This window comes from Hemicordylus capensis, chromosome 3 (assembly GCF_027244095.1).
Source record: "Hemicordylus capensis ecotype Gifberg chromosome 3, rHemCap1.1.pri, whole genome shotgun sequence".
Taxonomy (NCBI): Eukaryota; Metazoa; Chordata; class Lepidosauria; order Squamata; family Cordylidae; genus Hemicordylus; species Hemicordylus capensis.
In genome coordinates this window covers 7,592,857-7,615,737 of record NC_069659.1, presented here as the reverse complement: position 1 = coordinate 7,615,737, position 22,881 = coordinate 7,592,857, and the positions used below count along the sequence as shown (strand labels likewise).

Here is a 22,881-nt window from a genome sequence, read left to right as displayed (position 1 = left end):
TCTCCTAAGGGGAATATCTTACAGCGCTCACACTTTCTTACAGTCTTACAGTCTCCCTTTCGTATGCAGCCAGGGTGGATCCTGATTAGCTTAAGGGGACAAGTCATGCTTGCTACCACAAGATCAGCTCTCTTCCCTAAAACACACAGCTGGTGTAGCAGCCCTGGCCACTGCCTCAACCTGAGAAGCCAGGGAGGGGTGTGGATCCAGAAGTATTCCCAGACTGCGAACCTGTTCCTTTTGGGTAAGTGTGACCCCATCTAGAACTGGTAAATCACACTCATCTCCTAGAGTTCTGACCCCGCACACTAAGTACCTCTGTCTTATCTGGATTCAGCTTCAGTTTATTCTCCCTCATCCAGCCCATTACTGCTTCCAGGCAGGCATTTAGGGAGGATATGCCAGCTCCTGAAGAAGTTGACATGGAGAAGTGGAACTGGGTGTCATCAGCATACTGATAACACCCAGCTCCAAATCCCCTGATGATCTCTCCCAGCAGTTTCATAGATGTTAAAAAGCATTGGAGAAAGCATGGAGCCTTGAGGGACGCCATACTTAAGCTCAGATTTTGAAGAGCAACAGTCTCCAATCGACACTATCTGGAATCTGCCCGAGAGGTAGGCGCTGAACAACTGTAAAACAGTGCCTCCCACCCCCAACACTCAGATGTTCCAGAAGGATACTATGGTCGATAGTATCGAAAGCCACCGAGAGATCCAAAAGGACCAACAGAGTCACACTTCCTCTGCCAATTCCCAATTGGAGATCATCCATCAGGCCGACCAAGGCTGTCTCCACCTCATAGCCTGCCTGAAAACCAGTTTGAAATGGGTCTAGATAATCAGTTTCCTCCAAGACAGCCTGGAGTTGGGAGGCCACCACCCTCTCATTTACCTTGCCCAGCCATGGGAGGTTGGAAACAGGCCTATAATTGCTCAACTCTGAGGGACCTACTGCAGGCTTCTTTAGAAGAGGTCTAATAATTGCCTCCTTTAAACAAGGAGGCATCCTGCCCTCCCTCAGAGAAGCATTTATGATTCCCACCAGGCTGTTTACAACAGCCTCCCTGCTAGATAGAATAAACCATGTTGGACAAGCTCCAAGCAGCTTGTCCACATCTTCAGGAGTTACAAACTGAAACTGATCCAGTTGAATTGCATAAGAGGAATTGTTGGACACCTCTAGTTCAGACATCAAATTAATTGTGGAATCTCCATCTAGGTTGGCCCGAATCCAAGAGATTTTATCTGTGGAAAAACTCTTTAAATACATCACAGCAGGTAATGGCTCCAAATTCTGGTTCAAGGGAGGAGGGGTTGATACTAGTCCCCTCACAACCTTGAACAACTCTACTGGACATGAACTCGCAGAGGCAATACGGGCAGAAAAGAACCGCTTCTTTGCCGCACGTATTGCCTGAGCATAGATCTTTAAATGCTCTATGTTGTAATCTGTCGGATTTGAACATATTTAAATGTGCTCTATGTTGTGATCTGTCTTTCTCCACTTGCTCTCCAGTCGCTTGCCTTGCTGCTTCAGCTCCCGTAGATCTTCCGTATACCAAGGGGCCAATTTTGAAGCAGGTTGGAGGGGACACTTTGGAGCAATCGTGTCTACTGCTCTGGTGAGCAAGTTGTTCCAATTCTCCACCGGGGCATCAACAGGATTACCGGCAAAGCCAACACTGAATCCCTCCAAGGCTTCTTGGAATCCTACTGGATCCAATAACCTCTTCGGGCAGACCATTCTAATAGGCCCCTCACACCTGTGGAGGTGGGAAGTGGTTGTAAGTCCAACCTTAACCAGATGGTGGTCTGTCCAGGACAATGGGAAGATCACAGGAGTCCCCACCCATGGAACACTTCCCTGATCAGAATAGAAGACCAAATCAAGTGTGTGACCTGCAATATGTGTTGGTCCAGAGACCGCTTGGGATAGGCCCATATTTGGCATGGCCGCTATGAATTCCTGAGCTGCCCCGGACAAATTGGTACCAAAATGAACATTGACGTCCCCCAGCACCAAGTGTCTGGGAGACTCCAACGCGAGTCCCGCGTCTGTGAGCTCAGTAAGGGATTCCTTACTTTGGGCAGTGGGGCGATCAGTACACTAACAGAAGTCCCAATCTATCCCTGGTCCCAGACTTAAGTACACACATTCAATATGGTCTGATACCCTAACAGGGACCCTGGTGAGGGAGATGTTATAGACCACAGCCACTCTACCTCCCCGCCCACATCTCCTCGCCTGCTCCTCTACAGAATATCCTGGAGAGAGAAGTTGGGACCAGGCTGGACCACTGGCCTTCCCCAACCATGTCTCGGTAATACATACCAGGTCAGCCCCTTCATCCATAATAAATCATGAATGAGTTCAGGCTTATTTTGGACTGACCTGACATTGCAGAGAAGCAAGGTAAGGCTATGTGGGTTGTTGGCAGTGCTCCTCGAGGTCAAAGAGCTGGTAGGACAGCCAGAAGAGGAGATGGCTATTAAATTTCTGACTGCTCTTCCCATGGAATGGCCTGCTGACCTGCCAACATTTCTTCTTCTATTCCCCACCACCTCCACCAGGATAGCTGCCCAATAGTCAACGAACGCGACCCCTGTCTCCCCATCTCCAAACGAACCTAAACACATTGCAGCAACATCAAACTAATTCCCCAACAGCTAAAAACTGATTAAACAGAAGCCCTCGCCCTCATTCCCCCCCAGAGTGGCTCCCCCAAAGGGGCAACCCCCTTTGGAGTTGCCCCTTTGGTGGCAACCCTGCCACCACAAGCAGCATTCCTGTAAAGCTCAAAACTGAGCAGATGACCCGAGGAACAGCTGAGTCACTTAGGGGCTGGTCCCAGTCCTGCACACACTCCCCACACACTCCTCACATATTTTACCTACAAGCAGCAGCCCCACAGGGGAAGCAGGAGGCAGGCAGGCAACAGCAGAAGGAGCCACAAGGACCCACCTGGTCTCTCACCCCAGGCAGCACTGGGTGGGAAGCAGATGGACCTCTCCCTCCTCCGCTGGGCTGGTGTAATAGCCAAAGAGAGTGGAAAATACACTTCATGGTTTGGCAAGTGAGAGTTACAGCTCACTTTTTTTCTTCAGCCCACAAACTTCCCACTGAATTCAGATTTCTGTAACATTTTCCCCATCTTTATTGGTGATGTCTTGTTCCGAATAGCTTGCCATGCTGGGTCATTATCAACACTTTGGACATTAAAGCACCATGTAACTGGAGGCTGATCATGGATCTGAGGCTGCCATATCAGCACTTCATATCCAGTGTCCTCTCTAATTTTTTTCATCTGTGTGTGCAATGAGTTTTGTTCTGAGCAGCAGTATCAAGGCAGTGTCTGCTCATGTGCATTCAAAGTGGGGCCCTCCTGATTCAACCTGAGCGGGATCTAAAATTAACTGAGCGGACATAAAAAACCGTTTGAGCACATACACACATGAATGCCTTAGAGGGGACACTGTTCATCTCCCATCTTCCTGGTGCTGGCCACACCCCCTGCATCAACCTCCTTCTGATGCTGATGCCGGAGGTGTGGCAGCCACGTGTGCTGCCAGCTGTCTCTTCTTCCTGGGCCGCCCTAAAGCCCCCTACACTGCTGCCATTCACATTAACCGCTCCCAACTTCAAGCATTTTGCATGGCACCTCCTGTCGGGTGGAAGCTTCTAGCCAACTCATTCCATATTCTCCTTGGATCAATGTTTCACCTAATACAAAATAAGAGGGTCTAAAGCCAGTTCTGTTTGCAATATCTTTTCAATTCTTTATTTAATTTGAGTCCAAGGGCTTTTAGAAATTATTTATTGGTTTGTTTATTTATCGTATTTCTGTATCGCTTTATATAGAGATGTGTAGGAGGTGTACAAATTAGAAAAAACAAATATAGGAACAATATAAAACAGTTAAAATATAAAACAGTTAAAATTCACAAATGAAATAAAATAAGCTTGCAGAGAAAAACACAATAAATAGTTTGAAAGTTTCAGTTAAAAGCCTGAGAAAGCAGGTACGTCTTGAGGGTCTTCCCGAATGCAAAAAAGAAAACGGGATGTTCTTATTTCAACAGGGAGCATATTTCAAAGCCCCAGGGCAGCCACAGAGAAGGACCAGTCCCGAGTTGCTACTAAACTAGCCGGCAGCAACCATAACCAGACCTCTCCAGATGATCTTAATAGCCAATAGGGTTCATGACAAAGAAGGAACTCCCTTAAATACCCTTAGGAGAGGAGAGCTGGTATTGTGGTAGCAAGCATGACTTGTCTTCATAGCTAAGCAGGTCTGCCCTGGTTGCATCTGAATGGGAGACTTGATGTGTGAGCACTGCAAGATATTCCCCTCAGGGGATGAAGCCGCTCTGGGAAGAGCAGAAGGTTTCAAGTTCCCTCCCTGGCTTTTCCAAGATAGGGCTGAGAGAGATTCCTGCCTGCAACCTTGGAGAAGCCACTGCCAGTCTGTGAAGACAATACTGAGCTAGATAGACCAATGGTCTGACTCAGTATATGGCAGCTTCCTATGTTCCTACCCTGGACCTAAGCTATTGAGGGCTTTATAGGTAATACCCAGCACTTTGTATTTTTACATGGAAACATATTGTCAGCCAGTTCAGTTCTTTCAAAATTGGTCTTATATGGTCCCTTTGGGTTGGCCAAGAGACCATTCTGGATGCCGCATTCAATACCAATTGCACTTTCCAGACTATGTACAAAGGCAGCCCCATATAGAATGCATTCCAGCAGTCAAGCCTAGATGTTACCAGCATATGCACCACTGTTTTAAGATCATTTACCTCCAGAAATGGTTGTGGTCGCATAGCCATAAACTATAGGGAAAAGCTGCCAACCTCTTGTTTGCATTTCCACCATGTCTTCTCAGAAGATATTCTTAAGGCTTTGTTTCTGTCATAGTCTCTGACCAGTTTTCTTCTCTTCACTGCAGCAGGTGACAATAGGAAGATGAAGAATGGTGAAGAACCGAGCGAGGGATTGCTAGGAGGTGACAGATGGAAAAAGAGAAACCAGAAGAGACTAAAAACTGGAGCAGAAGGGAAGAGCAGGAGTGGATCACCTGCTTCTCAGCATGAAATCCAAAATGTAATGAATCAAGAAAGAGAGAAAAGCCTGTGCCCTCCTCGTAGGAAAGGTTTGAGTCTTGAGCCAAGCTTTGAACCTCAATGGGAAATGCACACAGAGAAGAAACTATGTGAGAGCTTGGAGTGTGGAAATGGCTTCAGCACGGGTGAACCTCTTACTTTGCACCATAGAACCTACACTGAGGAGAAAACATATGAATGCTTGGAGTGTGGAAAGGGCTTCAGCATAAGGGAAGCTCTTATTGTACACCATAGAACACACACTGGGGAGAGGCCATATGAATGCTTGGAGTGTGGGAAGAGTTTCAGCCAGAGTGGAAATCTTACATTACACCAGAGAAGCCACACTGGGGAGAGGCCATATGAATGCTTGGAGTGTGGAAAGAGCTTCAGCCGAAGTGGAAATCTTAAACGACATCTTAGAAGCCATACTGGAGAGAAACCATATGAATGCTTGGAGTGTGGAAAGAGCTTCAGCAGCATTGGAGCTCTTAGTGCTCACCAAAGAACCCACACAGGAGAGAAACCATATGAATGCTTGGAGTGTGGTAAGAGCTTCAGCCAGAGTGGAGATCTTAAAAACCATCATAGAATTCACACTGGGGAGAAGCCATATGAATGCTTGCAGTGTGGAAAGAGCTTCAGCAGGAGTGGACTTCTTACATTACACCGTAGAAGCCACACTGGGGAGAAACCATATGAATGTTTGCAGTGTGGGAAGAGGTTCAGCCAGAGTAGAAATCTTGCATTACACTGTAGAACCCATACTGGTGAGAAGCCATATGAATGTTTGCAGTGTGGAAAGAGCTTCAGAAGTAAAAGACATCTTACATTACACCATAGAAGCCACACTGGAGAGAAACCATATGAATGCTTGGAGTGTGGAAAGAGCTTCAGCCAGAGTGGACACCTTAAACGACATCATAGAACTCACACTGGGGAGAAACCTTATGAATGCTTGGAGTGTGGAAAGAGCTTCAGCAGGAGTGGAACTCTTACTGCTCACCAAAGAACTCACTCAGGAGAGAAACCATATGAAGGCTTGGAGGAGAGCTTTTCTTGTGGTAGCAAGCATGACTTGTCCCCTTAGCTAAGCAGGGTCCACCCTGGTTGCATATGAATGGGAGACTTTATGTGTGATCACTGTAAGATATTCCCCTTAGCAGATGGAGCCACTCTGGGAAGAGTAGAAGGTTCCAAGTTCCCTCCATGGCATGTCCAAGATAGGGCTGAGAGACATTTCTGCCTGCAACCGTGGAAGAGCTGCTGCTAGTCAGTGTGAACAATACTGAGCTAGATGGACCTATGGTCTTACACAGTATATGGTAGCTTCTTATATTCCTATGATTGTGGAATTAGCCTCCACTGGATTTGAGTTCTTGCATTACACCATAGAAGCCACACTAGGGAGAAACCACATGAATGCTTCGAGTGTGGAAATAGCTTCGCCCAGAGTGGACATCTTAAATGACATCATATAACCCGCACTGGGGAGAAAGCATATGAATGCTCCAAGTGTGGAAAGTGCTTTAGCAGGAATGACACTCTTAGTTTACACCTTAGAACACATACTGGATAGAAATCGCATACATGCTTGGAATTTGGACAGAGGTTCAGCAGGAGTGAATCTCTTACTAGGCATCATAGAATCCACACTGAGGAGAACCCATTTAAATTTCTTTGTGTGTGGCAAGATCTTCAGCTGGAATGAAGAACAACTTATACATCCTAGAAACCATGCCTGCAGTGTGGAAAGAGCTTCAGGTGAAAGCAATGCCTTGCACATGTGCAAACTCATAGACATGAAACTTCAGAAAAGCCTGGGAATCTTCCTCATTTGTGTGAAACATGAAACCTCATAAGATTTCTTCCTTTGATTCAATTTGCTTTTACCTTTGTTGCTTTTGAAGTGTCCTGGGAACCAGTTTTGGCAGATGTGTTTTTGTGTCCCTGCTGTGGCAGACCTGGCAGGAAATTGGTAATTATTGCAAGTTCATGACAATAAAAGTGCAAATAAAGCATGCATTGAGCAGGGGTGGCCCTTTCATGTGGCAGGGCAAAGTGATCGCTTCAGGTACTGACCTGAGGAGAGGTGCAGGGGGCTACCTACACGTTTTGTTTTGTGTTGATTGGTTCCTTAAAGGTGCCCAAATGCACATTGCTAGTAATTGCTGCTAGCAATTATGTAATTTACATAATCTGAAAATTACATAAACTTAATTTACATAATCTGAGGCTATAAAACAAAATAAATGGTCTCTCTTCTCTCTGCAAGGCAGCTCACACAGCACACTGTCCAAGAGTGAACAAAATGGCGATTGCTGCTCTCTTCCTTCAAAAGACTAGAACAAGGACTGCCCCCGGCCACACTGATTGCTAGTCAGAGGCAGAGGGAGCTGTCAATCAGGATGATGTCTTCCTGATAGGACGTTTTGAATTCAGCCCTTCTTTTGACAATAAAAGCAAGCCCTGGGATTGGCTCCTGCCTTATGAACACTGTTATGTGAAACTGTTTCATGTGCTCTTATAGGTGTTTAAGGAATTTTACTACCAGCGCCCACTCTATGTCAACACTGCAGGCTTGCAAGCTACAGGCAGGGAAGTGCAGGGCTGTAGTGACTGAGTCAGTCAGACCGAAAATGGTGGCAGAGGACAGAATGGCTGACAATTATTATTGTCTCTGGACCATTTTTATTAGTTTCTTTGGACATTTTTGGCCTTGGGGGGGGGGGTTTGCCCACCACCCTGCCCTAAGGGAAGAGCCTCCACTGGGCAACACCTATACAAGGCAAAAGTGATACAGGAAGGTGCTGAAAGGCATCATCTCACACTGCATGGGAGATGGCAATAGTAAACTCCTTCTGTATTCTGCCACAGACACACACACACCTCAAGCTGTAATCCAGCCCCATAAATGAATATTAACCCACCGCTTATGGCACAGCAGGGGACTTATGTTAAAATGTATATGCACACAAGCAAACCTCAAATGTGATACCTACACACACACACCTCTCTTTTAATGTCGGGGCAGGCCACCTAGGCTCTCCAGCTGTTGTTGAACTTAAGGTCACATCATCCCCAGCCACAGTTTATTGTGGCTTGGGGGTGATGGGAGTTGTAGTTCAACATCAGCTGGAGAGCTGAGTTTGCATAACCCTAACTAGGGAGCAATGCTGCAAACAATCACATCTACTTAAGTACAATACAAGCAGGGTCACGACTGTAGTCCTTGTTTTAAAGTAAAGTTGTGTCGACTCCTGGCGACCACAGAGCCATGTGGTTGTCTTTTGGTAGACTGCAGGAGGGGTTTACCATTGCCTCCTCCTGCGCAGCATGAGATGATGCCTTTCAGCATCTTCCTATATCGCTGCTGCCCAATATAGGTGCTTCCCATAGTCTGGGAAATATACCATCGGGGATTTGAACCAGCAGCCTCTTGCTCCCTAGGCAAGTCATTTCCCCGCTGTGCCATTAGGTGGCTTTTCTTGTTTTAGCTGATATTCATGCTTTAACCTTTTGAGCAGGTGATTATCAATTGACAAATATATTTAGTATTGGTTGACCTTTGGGGATCCTGAGTCCTTTCCCAAGGGCTTTGGTTCACAGAGCAGGGATTCCCAACCTTGAGTCCCCAGATGTTGTTGCATCACCACAACTCCCATCATCCTTTTGCCACTGTGGCTGGGGATGATAGGAGTTCAAGTCCAGCAACATCTGGGGACCCAAGGTTGGGAACGCCTAACAGAGAGAAGACAAGTCGTTGTAAAAACCAGTTTAAAGGCCCAGACTGGTAGCATCCGTTGAGACAAGCCTTTGAGAGCAGAATCAGTCCCACAGATTGTTCCTATGACTTATGAACTGGGCTCTCATTGTTGTATTCCCTACAACAGAGGCTCTCAGATGTGAGTCCCCAGATGTTGTTGAACTACAACTGCCATCAACCCAGCCACAATGGCCAAAAGAGCTGTCGTCCAAAGGATGATGATGTTGGGGTTTGTGATTATTTAGCAAAACGCCAACAAAAGAAGCTCCAGTTACAGAGTTTAGTTGTTGCAGCTGTTTGCAGTTGTTGTTGCAGCTAATACTAAGTTGGTGTATTGGTGAAGTTTTGGTGAAGTGTATTGGGATAGGAAAGACCTAGTCCTATGAGCTACATAATGGATATGGTGGGGGGAAAGAGAGATGTCTCCATCTTCTCTCTAGGAAGAAAGGAAGAGGACTGACTCACTCTAGGAAGTGCCTGAGGAGTCGAGCAATATTAATGACAGGAGTCAATGGTGAGAGAAAATGAATGAGGGAGAAAGTGCCGGCTCACCAAGAGACCGATTCGATGCTATCAGAGCTCCAATAAAATTTGCAGGAATGAGACGGAGCTTTCTGAAGGGAGCATTGGAATGGCACTCTGTCAGCACCCTGAAATAGGAGCTGGTGGGGGGTGGGTGGCCAGCATGGTGACTATCCAGAAAGTGTCACATCCATAACCAACCCCCAAAACCAGCAACTTCCTTATCCCTGATATAGGATGTCCTATTTCTATTTCATTCATTCATTCATTCATTCATTCTATTTCTAGACCACCCTTCCAAAAATGGCTCAGGGCGGTCTACATAGAGAAATAATAAATAAATAAGATGGATCCCTGTCCCCAAAGGGCTCACAATCTAAAACAAAAACATAAAATAGACGCCAGCAACAGTCACTGGAGATATTATGCTGGGGGTGGAAGAGCCAGTTCACAGTAGGGGTGTGAAATTCGGGTTTTCGGGTGATTCGGCTCGGACCTGAACTGAATCACCCCTGTTCTGTTTTGTGCCCGAATCTGGGTCACCCGAATCACCCTTGATTCGGTTCGGATTCGGATTTAATCAGAATCCGAATCGATTCAGTGGGGTAAAAAGGGGACCAGGGGCAAAATTTTGGGGTGGGGTGGTAGTGCCCAATGGGTAGAGTCTACCACCCCAATTTCAGGGGGATTGGGCAAAGTCCTGATTTTTGGTGAATTTTTGAAGTTTTAGTGACTTTGGGGCAGATTGGGGCAGAAAGTGGGGACTGGGGCAGAATAGTGGGGTGGGGTGGTAGTGCCTAATGGGTGGAGGCAACCACCCCAATTTCAGGGGGTTTGGACAAAGGGGTGATTTTTTGAGAATTTTTGAAGTTTTAGTGACTTTGGGGCAGTTTGGGGGCAGAAAGTGGATCTGCCCCAAAAGAGTGGGGTGGGGTGGTAGTGCCTAATGGGTGGAGGCTACCACCCCAATTTCAGGGGGATTGGGCAGAGGGCTGATTTTTTGGGAATATTTGAAGTTTGGTTGTCTTTGGGGCAGATTGGGGGCAGAAAGTGGAACTGCCCCAAAGGAGTGGGCTGGGCTGGTAGATAGTGCCTAATGGGTGGAGGCTACCACCCATCCCCAATTTAAGAGTGATTGGGCAGAGGGGTGAGTTTTGGTGAATTTATTTTTATGAGGTTTGTCTTCATAAGGTGAAGTGTGCTAAATTGATTACTTCCTCATATTATTCATAGTAATTGAGGTGTGAAAAAGTGAAAGTGGGGTCATGAGAGTTGTCTAATTGAAAAAAATCTCATTTGCTATGATACAATGAGAATTCACACCTCAGAAGTTTTACACCAATGAGAATTCACACCTCAGATCCACTTTCTGCCCCCAATCTGCCCCAAAGAAGGGCCCCCTCCCCTTGAACCTATAATGGGGAATCCTCACCAGATTCCCCTTTACAAGTATATTGGCATCCAAACCGGTTCGATGAAACAGACCAGCCCGTCCGTTCTACTGAACTGGCTAGTTCAGAGCTATGTGATTCGGGTTGAGTAGCTTTTTATTCAAACCGAATGGTATTTTTTGGTTCGTGTACACCCCTAAACCAGAGATCATTCCATGAAACAGATGGCCGGGAAATATAGGATAAACAAAAGGAAGTACTTTTTCACACATCGCATAATTAATCTATGGAATCCTCTTAACTCCTTCGATAAATTCCTTGGGACACCCCTCAACCCACCCACTTGCGCTGGAGGTAAAGTAAAGTGTGTCGTCAAGCCAACTTCAACTTCTGGTGCCCACAGAGCCCTGTGGTTTTGGTAGAATACAGGAGGGATTTACCATAGCCTCCCCCTACGCAGTATGAGATGATGCCTTCCAGCATCTCCCTACATCGCTGCTGCCCGATATAACAACAAGCAGGGATTTGAACCAGGAACCTTCTGCATGGGTGTTTATCAAGTGTGTGTTTTGATTGTTCTTCTTCAGCTGTCAACTAATATTTTAGGACAGGTGTGAGAGTGAAAGGATGTCTTTGTCTCCCTGGCCTAGGCAAATATGATCTTGGATCAAGCTAGGACTCTTCCTGCCACATCCACCCAAGTCTCAGTGACAGGGAGTAGTCTGGCTTGCTTATTTTTCTGCTAATGTTGGAATTTGTTTATTCCTAATTTTCCCCAGGATCCAAAATTATAGTTATGGGTGTATTGGATTCTGACCAACTGCTGTCCCACTGCTTAGAAAATGAAGTACACACCCCAGATATCAAGTCAACTTTTTACTTGGGTCACAACCACCCCAAATATTTATATACTGCTTTTCCATGAAAGTTTCCAAAGCGGTTTACATAAATAAATAACCAATAAATAAATAGGATGGATCCCTGTCCCCAAAGAGCTCATATTTTGAAAAGAAACACAGCCCCCACCCTACTACATAAGACCGGCACTCGGGAACCTACCCTCTTAGCGTGGCTGGTGTCAGTCCCTCCTGGCCATGCAACCCGGGTGTGTGTCCCGTGGCTCTGGGTCAGCTATTACTGTTGTGTTGGGAATAGAAGAATTGGCAGAGCAGCTGGTCATTACAGGGGAAGGAAAACCAGTAATTTAGTAACTGTTTCCACTTCCAACTGCGCCGTCAATTCTCAGGCCTCGGGGAGCAGCCCCAACGACCCACAGAGTCTGGCCTTGCTCCTCTGTAATGCCAGGTCAGTTCAGAATAAGACCGAAATCATCCATGACTTGATCATGGATGAGGGAGCCAACCTGGCTTGTATAACTGAGACCTGGATGGGGGAAGCTAGTGGCCCAGTTTGGGCTCAACTTCTTCCACAAGGCTACTCTGTTGTGGAGTAGGCTAGGGGATGTCGGCGGGGGGGGGGGTGGGGGTGGAGTGGCTGTGGTCCACAAGGATACCATTTCGCTTACCAGGGCCCCTGTGAGACAGTTGACTTACATTGAGAGTGGCTTTCTAAGCCTGGCAACTAGGGATAGATTGGGGATTTTGTTGGTGTACCATCCACCCCGCTGCCCAACTGCCTCCCTAACTGAGCTGACAGAGCTGGTCTCTTAGTTGGTGTTGGAGTCACCCAGACTTTTGGTTCTGGGTGACTTCAATATCCATTGTGAGGCTGACTTGTCTGGTGCGGCTCAGGAGTTCATAGCAGCCATGACAACTATGGGCCTATCCCAACTAGTTTCAGGACCAACTCATGTTGCTGGCCACACACTTGATTTGGTCTTTTGTTTGGATGGGGGTGTGTGTTCCTTGGGTGCAGGATCCTGTGGTTTCCCCATTGTCATGGACGGACCACTACCTGGTTATGTTTGGTTTCACAGCCACAACCCAGCCCTGCAGGAATGGAGGACCTATTAAGATGGTCCACCCGAGAAGGCTGTTGGATCCAGTAGGATTCCAAAAAGCCTTGGAGAGTTGTGATGTTGGTCCTGCCAGCGATTCTGTCGATGCCCTGGTGGGAACCTGGAATAGGGAACTCATCAGGGCAGTAGACACGATCGCTCCTAAGTGTCCCTTCCGATCTGCTTTAAAAGTGGCCCCTTGATATGCAGAGGAGTTACGGGGTCTGAAGCAGCAAGATAGGTGACTGGAGTGCAAGTGGAGGAGAACTCGGCTTGAATGTGACAGCACACAGCAAAAAGCCCATTTGAAGGTTTATGCGGAGGCAGTGCGTGCAGCAAAAAAACAATTCTGGTCTACGCGCATTGCTTCTGCGGGTTCGCGTCCAGCAGAGCTGTCCCAGGTTGTAAGGAGTTTGATTCAGGCTCCTTCCAACTCAAACCAATCCCCGGGGACTTTGTTTTGCTGTGATGCTTTTAATGGTTTCTTTGCGGACAAAATCTCCTGTATTCGGTCCGACTTGGACACCACTGTTTCTGCAGAGTCTATTAAGGTGGTGTCCAGGAATCCCTCTTGCAGTGTTAGATTGGATCAGTTTCAATCTGTGATACCTGATGACGTGGACAAGATGCTTGGGGCGGTGCGGCCTACTACTTGTTCTCTGGATCCTTGCCTGACTTGGCTGCTTTTATCTAGCAGGGAGATTGTTGGGGATGGCTTAGTTAATATCATTAACTCATCGCTGAGGGAGGGTAGGATGCCTTGTTTGAAGGAGGCAATTATTAAACCACTTCTTAAGAAGCCTTCCCTAGATCCCTCAGTGATGGACAGTTATAGGCCGGTCTCCAATCTCCCATGGTTGGGTAAGGTGATTGAGAGAGTGGTGACTAACCAGCTCCAGGCGGTTTTGGAGGAAACCGATTATCTCTAGACCCATTTCAAACTGGCTTTAGAGCTGGCTATGGGGTTGAGTCTGCCTTGGTTGGCCTGATGGATGACCTTTACCAGGGAATCAACAGAGGGAGTGTGACTCTGTTGGTTCTTTTGGATCTCTCGGCAGCGTTCGATACCATCGACCATGGTATCCTTCTGGATCGCCTGGGAGAATTGGGGATAGGAGGCACTGCTTTGCAGTGGTTCCACTCCTATCTCTCAGACAGATTCCAGATGGTGGAGCTTGGTGACAGTTCCTCTTTAAAACGGGAGCTATTATAAGGAGTCCCTCAGTGCTCCATTTTGCCATCAATGTTTTTTAATATTTACATGAAACCGCTGGGTGAGGTCATCAGGAGATTTGGTGCAGGGTGTTATCAGTATGCTGATGACACCCAAATCTGTTTCTCCTTATCATCATCTTCATCATCAGGAAATGGCATTCAGTCCCTAAATGCCTGCCTACAGGCAGTAATGGGCTGGATGAGGGATAACAAATTGAAGCTGAATACAAGCAAGACGGAGGTGCTCATTGTGGGATCTCAGAATCTGAGGGATGAGTTAGATCTTCCTGTGCTGGATGGGGTTACACTCTCCCAGAAGGAACAGGTACGCAGGTTGGGAGTGCTCATGGATCCAGACCTCACCATGGTATCTCAGGTGGAGGCTATGGCTAGGAGCCCTTTCTATCAGCTTCGGCTGATTCGACAGCTGTGTCCATTCCTTGAAAAGAACAGTCTCAAAACAGTGGTAAATCAGCTGGAAACCTCCAGGCTCAACTACTGCAATGCGCTCTATGTAGGGCTGCCTTTGTACATACCTCAGAAACTTCAGTTAGTTCAAAATGTGGCAGCCAGATTGGTCTCTGGAGTAACCCGGAGTGACCATATTATGCCTGTCTTAAAACAGCTGCACTGGCTGCCGATATTTTTCCGGGCGAAATACAAAGTGCTGGTTATTACCTTTTAATGCTCTAAATGGCTTGGGTCCAGGTTACCTTAGAGAGCACCTTCTTCGGTATGATCCCTATCACTCGTTGAGGTCATCTGGAGAGGTCCATCTCCAGTTACCACCGGTACGTCTGGTGGTGACTCGGAACTGGACCTTTTCTGTAGCTGCTTCTGGTCTATGGAATGCACTCCCGGCAGATATCTGCAGTTTAGGCTCGCTGTTGGCCTTTAAGAGAGCCCTAAGAACCTATTTATTTGGCCTGGCCTTCCAAGGCTTGTAAAGTGTTGTTGTTTTTAAATGTATTCTAATTGGTTTTAAATAGTTTTAATCATTTTTAATTGTTTTTAGCATTGTTTTAATTGTGGGTTTTATGTCTTTTTAAAAGTTGTTGTACACCGCCCAGAGCCTCTGGATGGGGTGGTTTATAAATGTAATAAATAAATAATAAGCAGCATTTTATCGTTTTACACAGAAACATATAGGGAGCCAGTGCAGTTCTTTCAAAATCGGTCTTATAAGGTCCCTTTGGGTTGTTCCAGAGACCATTCTGGTTGCCGCATTCAATAGCAATTGCCATTTCTGGACTGTGTACAAAGACAGCCCCATGTACACCCCCATTAGACCTCTTCTAAGGAAGCCTGCATTTGATCCCTCAGAGTTGAGCAATTATAGGCCTGTTTCCAACCTCTCGTGGCTGGGCAAGGTAATTGAGAGGGTGGTGGCCTCTCAGCTCCAGGCAGTCTTGGAGGAAACTGATTTTCTGGACCCATTTCAAACTGGTTTTTGGGCGGGCTATGGGGTGGAGACTGCCTTGGTCGGCCTGATGCAAGATCTCCAATTGGGAATTGAGAGAGGAAGTGTGACTCTGTTGGTCCTTTTGGATCTCCCGGCGGCTTTCAATACTATCGACCATAGTATCCTTCTGGAACATCTGAGGGAGTTGGGGGTGGGAGGCACTGTTTTACGGCAGTTCCGCTCCTACCTCTCGGACAGATTCCAGATTGTGTCGATTGGTGACTGTTACTCTTCAAAATCTGAGCTTAAGTATGGTGTCCCTCAAGGCTCCGTACTTTCTCCAATGCTTTTTAACATCTACATGAAACCGCTGGGAGAGATCATCAGGGGATTTGGAGCTGGGTGTTACCAGTATGCTGATAACACCCAAATCTACTTCTCCATGTCAACTTCTTCAGGAGCTGGCATATCCTCCCTAAATGCCTGCCTGGAATCAGTAATGGGCTGGATGAGAGAGAATAAACTGAAGCTGAATCCAGATAAGATGGAGGTAGTTATTGTGCGGAGTCAGAACTCTGGAGACTATTTTGATCTACCTGTTCTGGATGGGGTCACACTTCCCCAAAAGGAACAGGTTTGCAGTCTGGGAGTACTTCTGGATCCACAACTCTCCCTGGTTTCTCAGGTTGAGGCGGTGGCCAGGGGTGCTTTCTATCAGCTCCGGCTGATACGCCAGCTGCATCCGTTCCTCAAGATCAATGACCTCAAAACAGTGGTACATTTATTGATAACCTCCAGACTTGACTTCTGTAATGAGCTCTTCATGGGGCTGCCTTTGTACATAGTCCGGAAACGTCAGTTGGTTCAGAATGTGGTAGCCAGGTTGGTCTCTGGGTCATCTCTGAGAGACCACATTACTCCTTTGTTGATGGAGTTACACTGACTGCCGATAGGTTTCCGGGCAAAATACAAAGTGCTAGTTATAACTTACAAAGCCCTAAATGGCTTAGGCCCTGAGTATCTAAGAGAACATCTTCTTCATTATGAGCCCCGCCGTCCATTGAGGTTGTCCAGAGAGATCCGTCTCCAGTTGCTTTCTTGGTTGCTGCCCCGAGATTGTGGAATGTACTCCCTGCTATGTTACGATCCTCTCCATCTCTGGCAATTTTTAAAAAACACTTGAAGAACCATTTTATTACCCTAACCTTCTAAGGCTTTTAAAAAAATATTGTTTGTTTAATTGTATGATTTTTAAATTATTGTATTATTTTAACTTTTATATGTGTTATATGTTGAATTGTTTTAACTTTTATATGTGTTTTAATTGTTGTTAGCCGCCCAGAGACATAAGTTCGGGTGGGGTATAAATTGGATGGATGGATAGATAGATGGATAAAATGTAGAGTGCATTACAGAAGTCAAGCCTAGAGCTTACCAGCATTTTACCATAAACGTTTGAAGGTCATCTACCTCCAGAAATGACTTTAAGCTGCCAACTTCTTCTTTGCATTTCCACCATTTCTTCTAAGAAGATATCCTTTCCTATTCTAGGCTCTGACCAGTTTTCTCTCTTCCCTGCAGCATGTGACAATTGGAAGATGAAAAATGGGGGGAAACCCAGCAGAGGATTGTTAGGAGGTGACAGACAGAAAAAGGGAAACCAGAAGAGACTAAAACCTGGAGCAGAAGGGAAGAGCAGGAGTGGATCACCTGCTTCTCAGCATGACATCCAAAACGTCATGAATCAAAGAAGAGGGAAAAGCCTGTGCCCTCCTCATAGGAAAAAAGCTTTGGAGCCAAACTTTGAACCTCAGTGGGAAATGCACACAGAGAAGAAACTATGTGAGAGCTTGGAGTTTAGAAATGACTTCAACAGGGGTGGAGCTCTTACTCTGACACATAGAACTTGCACTGAAGAGAAAACACATAAATGCTCTATGTGTGGAAAGAGCTTCAGACAACGTGGATATCTTACATTACACCATAGAACCCACACTGGGGAGAAACCATATGAATGCTTGGAGTGTGGAAAGAGCTTCAGCTGTAGTGGACATCTTATATGACACCATAGGAACCACACTGGGGAGAAACCATATGAATGCTTGGAGTGTGGAAAGAGGTTCAGCCAGAGTGGAAATCTTACATTACACCACAGAACCCACACTGGAGAGAAACCATATGAATGTTTCGTGTGTGGAAAGAGGTTCAGCCAGAGTAGAAATCTTACACTACACCACAGAATCCACACTGGAGAGAAACCATATGAATGTTTCGAGTGTGGAAAAAGCTACAGCCGTAGTGGAAAACTTGTATTACACCATCGAAGCCACACTGGTGAGAAACCACATAAATGTCTGGAGTGTGGAAAGAGCTTCAGTAGTAATAGACAACTCACGGTACACCATAGAACCCACACTGGGGAGAAACCACATAAATGCTTGGAGTGTGGAATGAGGTTCAGCCGGAGTGGAGATCTTGTATTACACCAAAGAACCCACACTCGGGAGAAACCATATGAATGTTTGGAGTGTGGAAAAAGCTACAGCCGTAGTGGACAACTTGCATTACACCGTAGAAGCCACACTGGTGAGAAACCACATAAATGTCTGGAGTGTGGAAAGAGCTTCAGTAGTAATAGACAACTCACGGTACACCATAGAACCCACACTGGGGAGAAACCACATAAATGTTTGGAGTGTGGGGAAGAGCTTCAGCCAGAGTGGACATCTTATACGACATAAGAGAACCCACACTGGGGAGAAACCACATAAATGTTTGGAGTGTGGGAAGAGCTTCAGCCACAGTGGAAATCTTAAAAAACATCATAGAACCCACACTGGGGAGAAACCATATGAATGCTTGGAGTGTGAGAAGAGATTCAGCTGGAGTGGACAACTTAAACGACATCATACAATGCACACTGGGGACAAACAATATAAATACTTCGAGTGTGGAAAGAGGTTCAGCCAGAGTTGACATCTTACATTACACAATAGAAGCCACACTGGGGAGAAACCATATAAATGCTTGGAGTGTGGAAAGAGTTTTAGCAGCAGTGAATCTCTTACTAGGCATCATAGAATCCACACGGGAAATACCATTTAAATTGCTCTGCGTGCTGAAAGATCTTCAGCTGGAATGAAAAACTTCTTATACATAATAGAAACCATGCTTCCATTGTGGAAAGAGCTTCAGGAGGAAGCAATGCCTTACTGCATATGTGCAAACTCATACATAGTATAAATAATACACATGAAACATCAGACAAGCCTGGGAATCTTCCTCATTTGTGTGAAATAAAAAACCTAAAGATTTTTTCTTTTGGTTATTTGCTTTCCCCTGTTTCTGAAGTGTCTTGGGAACCAGTATTGGCAGATGTGAATTTTGTGACCATGTTATGTATAAATCTGCATGATCAGCTCTATTAATGAATAGTGTTTTACAACCTTTGCTTTCTTTTTGTTAACTGTGAATACACTTCCGTTTGGTCTCTGGAATGTGAGCACTGGGTGACATATCCTAAGTCTCCCTGTCCAATAGAAGATTTCTATGCAAAGTTTCTCTCCCTGCCTTCTTTAGGGAAGGTTGTAAATCACCAAATGAACAGGACTTTCCCTGTTCTCAGCCAGAGCTCCTTACAGTCCTGGAGATGCAAAAGGGCCAGAACAAAGCCAGGGTGTAGCAAGCTCTGAAGGGGCCAGATGCTAAGCTAGATGGACCAATGGTCTGACTCAGTAGAAGGCAGCTTTCTTTGAGGATGGGGCTGTTGCTCAGTGGTAGAGCACCTGCCACTAATGCAGAAAGCTCCAGGTTGAATCCCTGGCACGTTCAGGCATCTCCAGGGTTGACAAATTCCCCGTCAGAAGCCTTGGAGAGCTGCTGCCAGTCAGTGTAGACAATACTGAGGTGTCTGGACCAATGGTCTGACTGAGTTTGGCAGTTTCATATATACATCTGGAACTGTACTGTTGAAACAGCCCAACTTATGGAGTGGAGACTGTTTTGGTCGGCCTGATGGATGACCTCCAATTAAGAATTGACAGAGGGAGTGTCACCTTGTTAGTCCTTTTGGATCTCTCGGTGGCTTTCAGTACCATCGACCATGGTATCCTTCTCGACCATCTGAGGGTGATGGGTGTAGGAGGCACCGTTTTACAGTGGTTCCACTCATACCTCTCTGGCAGATTTCAGAGGGTGTTTCTCCATGTCAGCTTCTTCAGGAAATGGTATAACTTCCCTAATCGCCTGTCTGGCAGTGCTCCCTCTAAGGAGTGTGCATGTCCGTGCACTCACCAATGTTTGGATGTCCGCTCAGTTAGTTTTAGGTCCCACTCAGGTTGAATCAGGAAAGCCCCATCCTGCATGCAGGTGTGCGCACACTGCCTTGATGCTACCGCCCAGAACAAAACTCATTCTGCCCACAGATGAAAAGAATGAGAGAGAACAATACCGGCTAGATGCGGTAACTGGCTGGATGAGGGATAACAAAGTGAGGCTGAATCCAAACGAGATGGAAGTTGTCTGAACTCATTTATTTATGGTCAACGACCAAATAAACCCTACAGCAAAGAGCATACAGTTGTCATTTTAGGGAGCTGCAGTTCAGGAGGTGGGATAGCTCTACCAGTTCTGGATAGGGTTACAGTCCCCCAGAAGGAACAGTTTTGCAGTTTGGGAGTACTTCTGGACCCAACTCTCTCCCTGATATCTCAAGTGGAGACAGTGTCCAGGAGTGCTTTTTATCAGCTTTGCGTTATCTGAGTGTTCTGGGTATAGGAGGCACTGTTTTATGGTGGTTCCACTCATACCTTATTGTGAACAGGCCTGCATTTTGGACCGAGTTGTAAACTCTGCACATCTCATGGTATTGCACAAGGCCTGGTCTATGTCTAAAGTCCTGAAGCATCTTGTAATCTGATTGTTACAGCAGTCTGTTCTGGCCAATGAGTTATTAAATGGTGAGGAAAAACAGATGTAAACACCTGGTTTAACTTCCCTAATCACCTGCCTGGATCTAGTAATGTCCTGGATAAGGGATAACAAACTGAGGCTGAATCCAAATAAGATGGAAGTGGTCATTGTAGGGAGTTGCAGTTCAGAAGATGGGATAGATCTACCAGTTCTGGATGGGGTTACACTCCCCCAGAAGGAACAGGTTTGCCTTTTGGGAGTACTTCTGGACCCAACTCTCTCCCGGATATCTCAAGTGGAGGCAGTGGCCAGGAGTGCTTTTTATCAGCTTTGGCTGTTATTCCAATTCTGCCCTTTCCTGGAAGAGTGTGACCTTAAGACTGTGATGCACATGCTGGTCAGCTCCAGGCTTGGCTACTGCAATGCACTCTCTATGGGGCTGCCTTTGTATGTAGCCCAGAAACTGCAACTGGTGCAGAATGCTGCTGCCAGGTTGGTCTCTGGGTTGTCCTGAAGAAACTATATCACTCATGTTTTGAAAGAACTGCACAGGTTGCCAATAAGTTTCCGGGCAAAATTCAAAGTGCTGGTTTTGACCTATAATGTCCTTAACAACTTGGGCCCAGGGTATTTAAGACAAGGCCTTCTTCGTTATTTATTTATTTATTTATTTATTTATTTGATTTATATACCGCCCTTCCGAAATGGCTCAGGGCGGTTCACAATTAAAACAACTTATAAAACAGTAAAAAGCTAAAACAAATTAAAACAATAAAACAGCTAACAATTTAAAACATTTTAAACAAAAATAAAACATTATCCCCAGACCCCAGCTCAAGAAAACATAGACTCAGTATAGAGGAAAAGGGCCACAACTTTGTTAACTATTACACACAGCATGGCAGACTGGAACACCAGGTGATTAATCACCCTTAAAGAACAGTGCGGGCCAATAGAAGCAGGTCAGAACTCTGAAATCCTACCCAGCACCCTACTGGGGGGGAGACACCCTGGCTCGGGAATGGGCAGGTACATCCCACCCAATTCCTTCAAAGCCAACCCCCCCTTCTGTAAGAGAGGGTCTGGATACTTCTAGGCATTCGTCCACCCCGCACCGCACAGCCCAAAGGTTAGAGAAGTCCTGAAGCAGGGTTCATGGCAATCATTCTCCCCGTGCCGCACAGGCTACAAAGGAGCGATTAACCAAACACCCCTTTTACATATCCAAGGGTGCTCACCGATGTTCTAACCCTCAAATTGCCACCCCGCCCGCACTGTTCCTGCCATTGTGGTTGACCTAACTCTAAATACGCACCCAGGACACAGAACGGAGTAGGCGAAAAAACCCCCAACAGTGGCCAATGCGTTGGGAGCAAAAAATTCCTACTCGGCCCCGTCAGGCGGCCAGTCGCTAGACCCGCTCTGCACCGGGGAGGGAGGGAGGGGAAAGCCGCTTCTCCTGTGGTTGCCCGACCCCAACTGAAGAGAGAATGGAAAATGGAGGATGGGGCCGGGATCGGTCAATCCTGGCCGAAGCCCGGCCCTTGACCAAAGAGGTCAAACGGAACCCTTCCTGGGCTTCGCGCAGGACAGGCTGTGACAAACTCCCTCCCATCTGCACAAGGCGGGGGGGGGGGTTATTAAGTCATTAAAAACACTAAATCAAGTTAAAAATTAAAAAATTAAAAGATTAAAATATATATATATACATACATATACATACATACACACAAACACACATACACATATATATACATATATATATATATACACACACACATATACATATATATATATATATATACACACATACACATACACACATATGACCCCTGCCACCTATTAAAGTCATCAGGGGATGTTTGTCTGAGGGTGCCACCTCAGAATCAGCCACCTCAGACTGATGGCCACTCAGAGGTGAACCTTCTCTCTAGTTGTCACAGGGCTGTGGAACACACTTCCTGCTGAGATTAGAGCTGAAGTGAAAGTTTTTAGTTGAACTTTATGGATTGTTTTCACTTCAAATATTATATATGTTTTTAATGTGTTGAATATTTGGTTTGGTTTCTTGTAAATTGCCTAGAGACTTTGGTAGTGGGTGGTATAGAAATGTGTTAAATAATAAATAAAATTTTAAAAAACAAACCCACCCATACCTGGAACATCCATGGCTCACTGCTAGAGCACCTGCTTTGCACGCCGAAGGTCGCAGGATCAGTCCCTGGCAGCATCTGTAAATAGGACTGAGAAACACTTCTGCCTGCAGCCTTGCAGAATTGCTGCCAGTCAGGGTTGAGCAAAGCTCCACAACTTTAGCCCCTTACAGATGTTGGCCTACAACTCCCATCATATATACAGATAGATATTGCAGACCTGGGGTAGATCGTGCTGTGCTAGATGGACTGTGCCTTAATCCAAGGCAGCTTATTGTGTTCCACATTGCATTCCACAGCTTTTTTTTTTAACCTAACTAGAGTCAGTCTGATCTGATGCGGTTCACACTTGCTGCATCCAGAATTAAAAATCTATTTGACTCTCTTTTTTTGGAAACATGAGAGCCTAGATCCTCCGCCTCAGGGTTTTAACATTCTGTCTTTTTAAATCACTTGGGT

General features: G+C 46.0%; 1 protein-coding gene across 3 annotated transcripts in view; it reads left to right on the top strand.

Annotated features, from left to right (window-relative positions):
- The window catches only part of LOC128350767 (zinc finger protein ZFP2-like), a 49,335-nt gene extending 30,530 nt beyond the window's left edge, over nt 1-18,805 (top strand). For all 3 annotated transcript variants that reach the window (XR_008319446.1, XR_008319448.1, XR_008319447.1), the window contains exons 2-3: nt 4,952-7,083; nt 16,940-18,805. The gene's annotated coding sequence lies outside the window, so the exon portion shown is untranslated. The remainder of the gene's footprint in view (nt 1-4,951; nt 7,084-16,939) is intronic.
- Nucleotides 18,806-22,881: the final 4,076 nt, after the last annotated feature.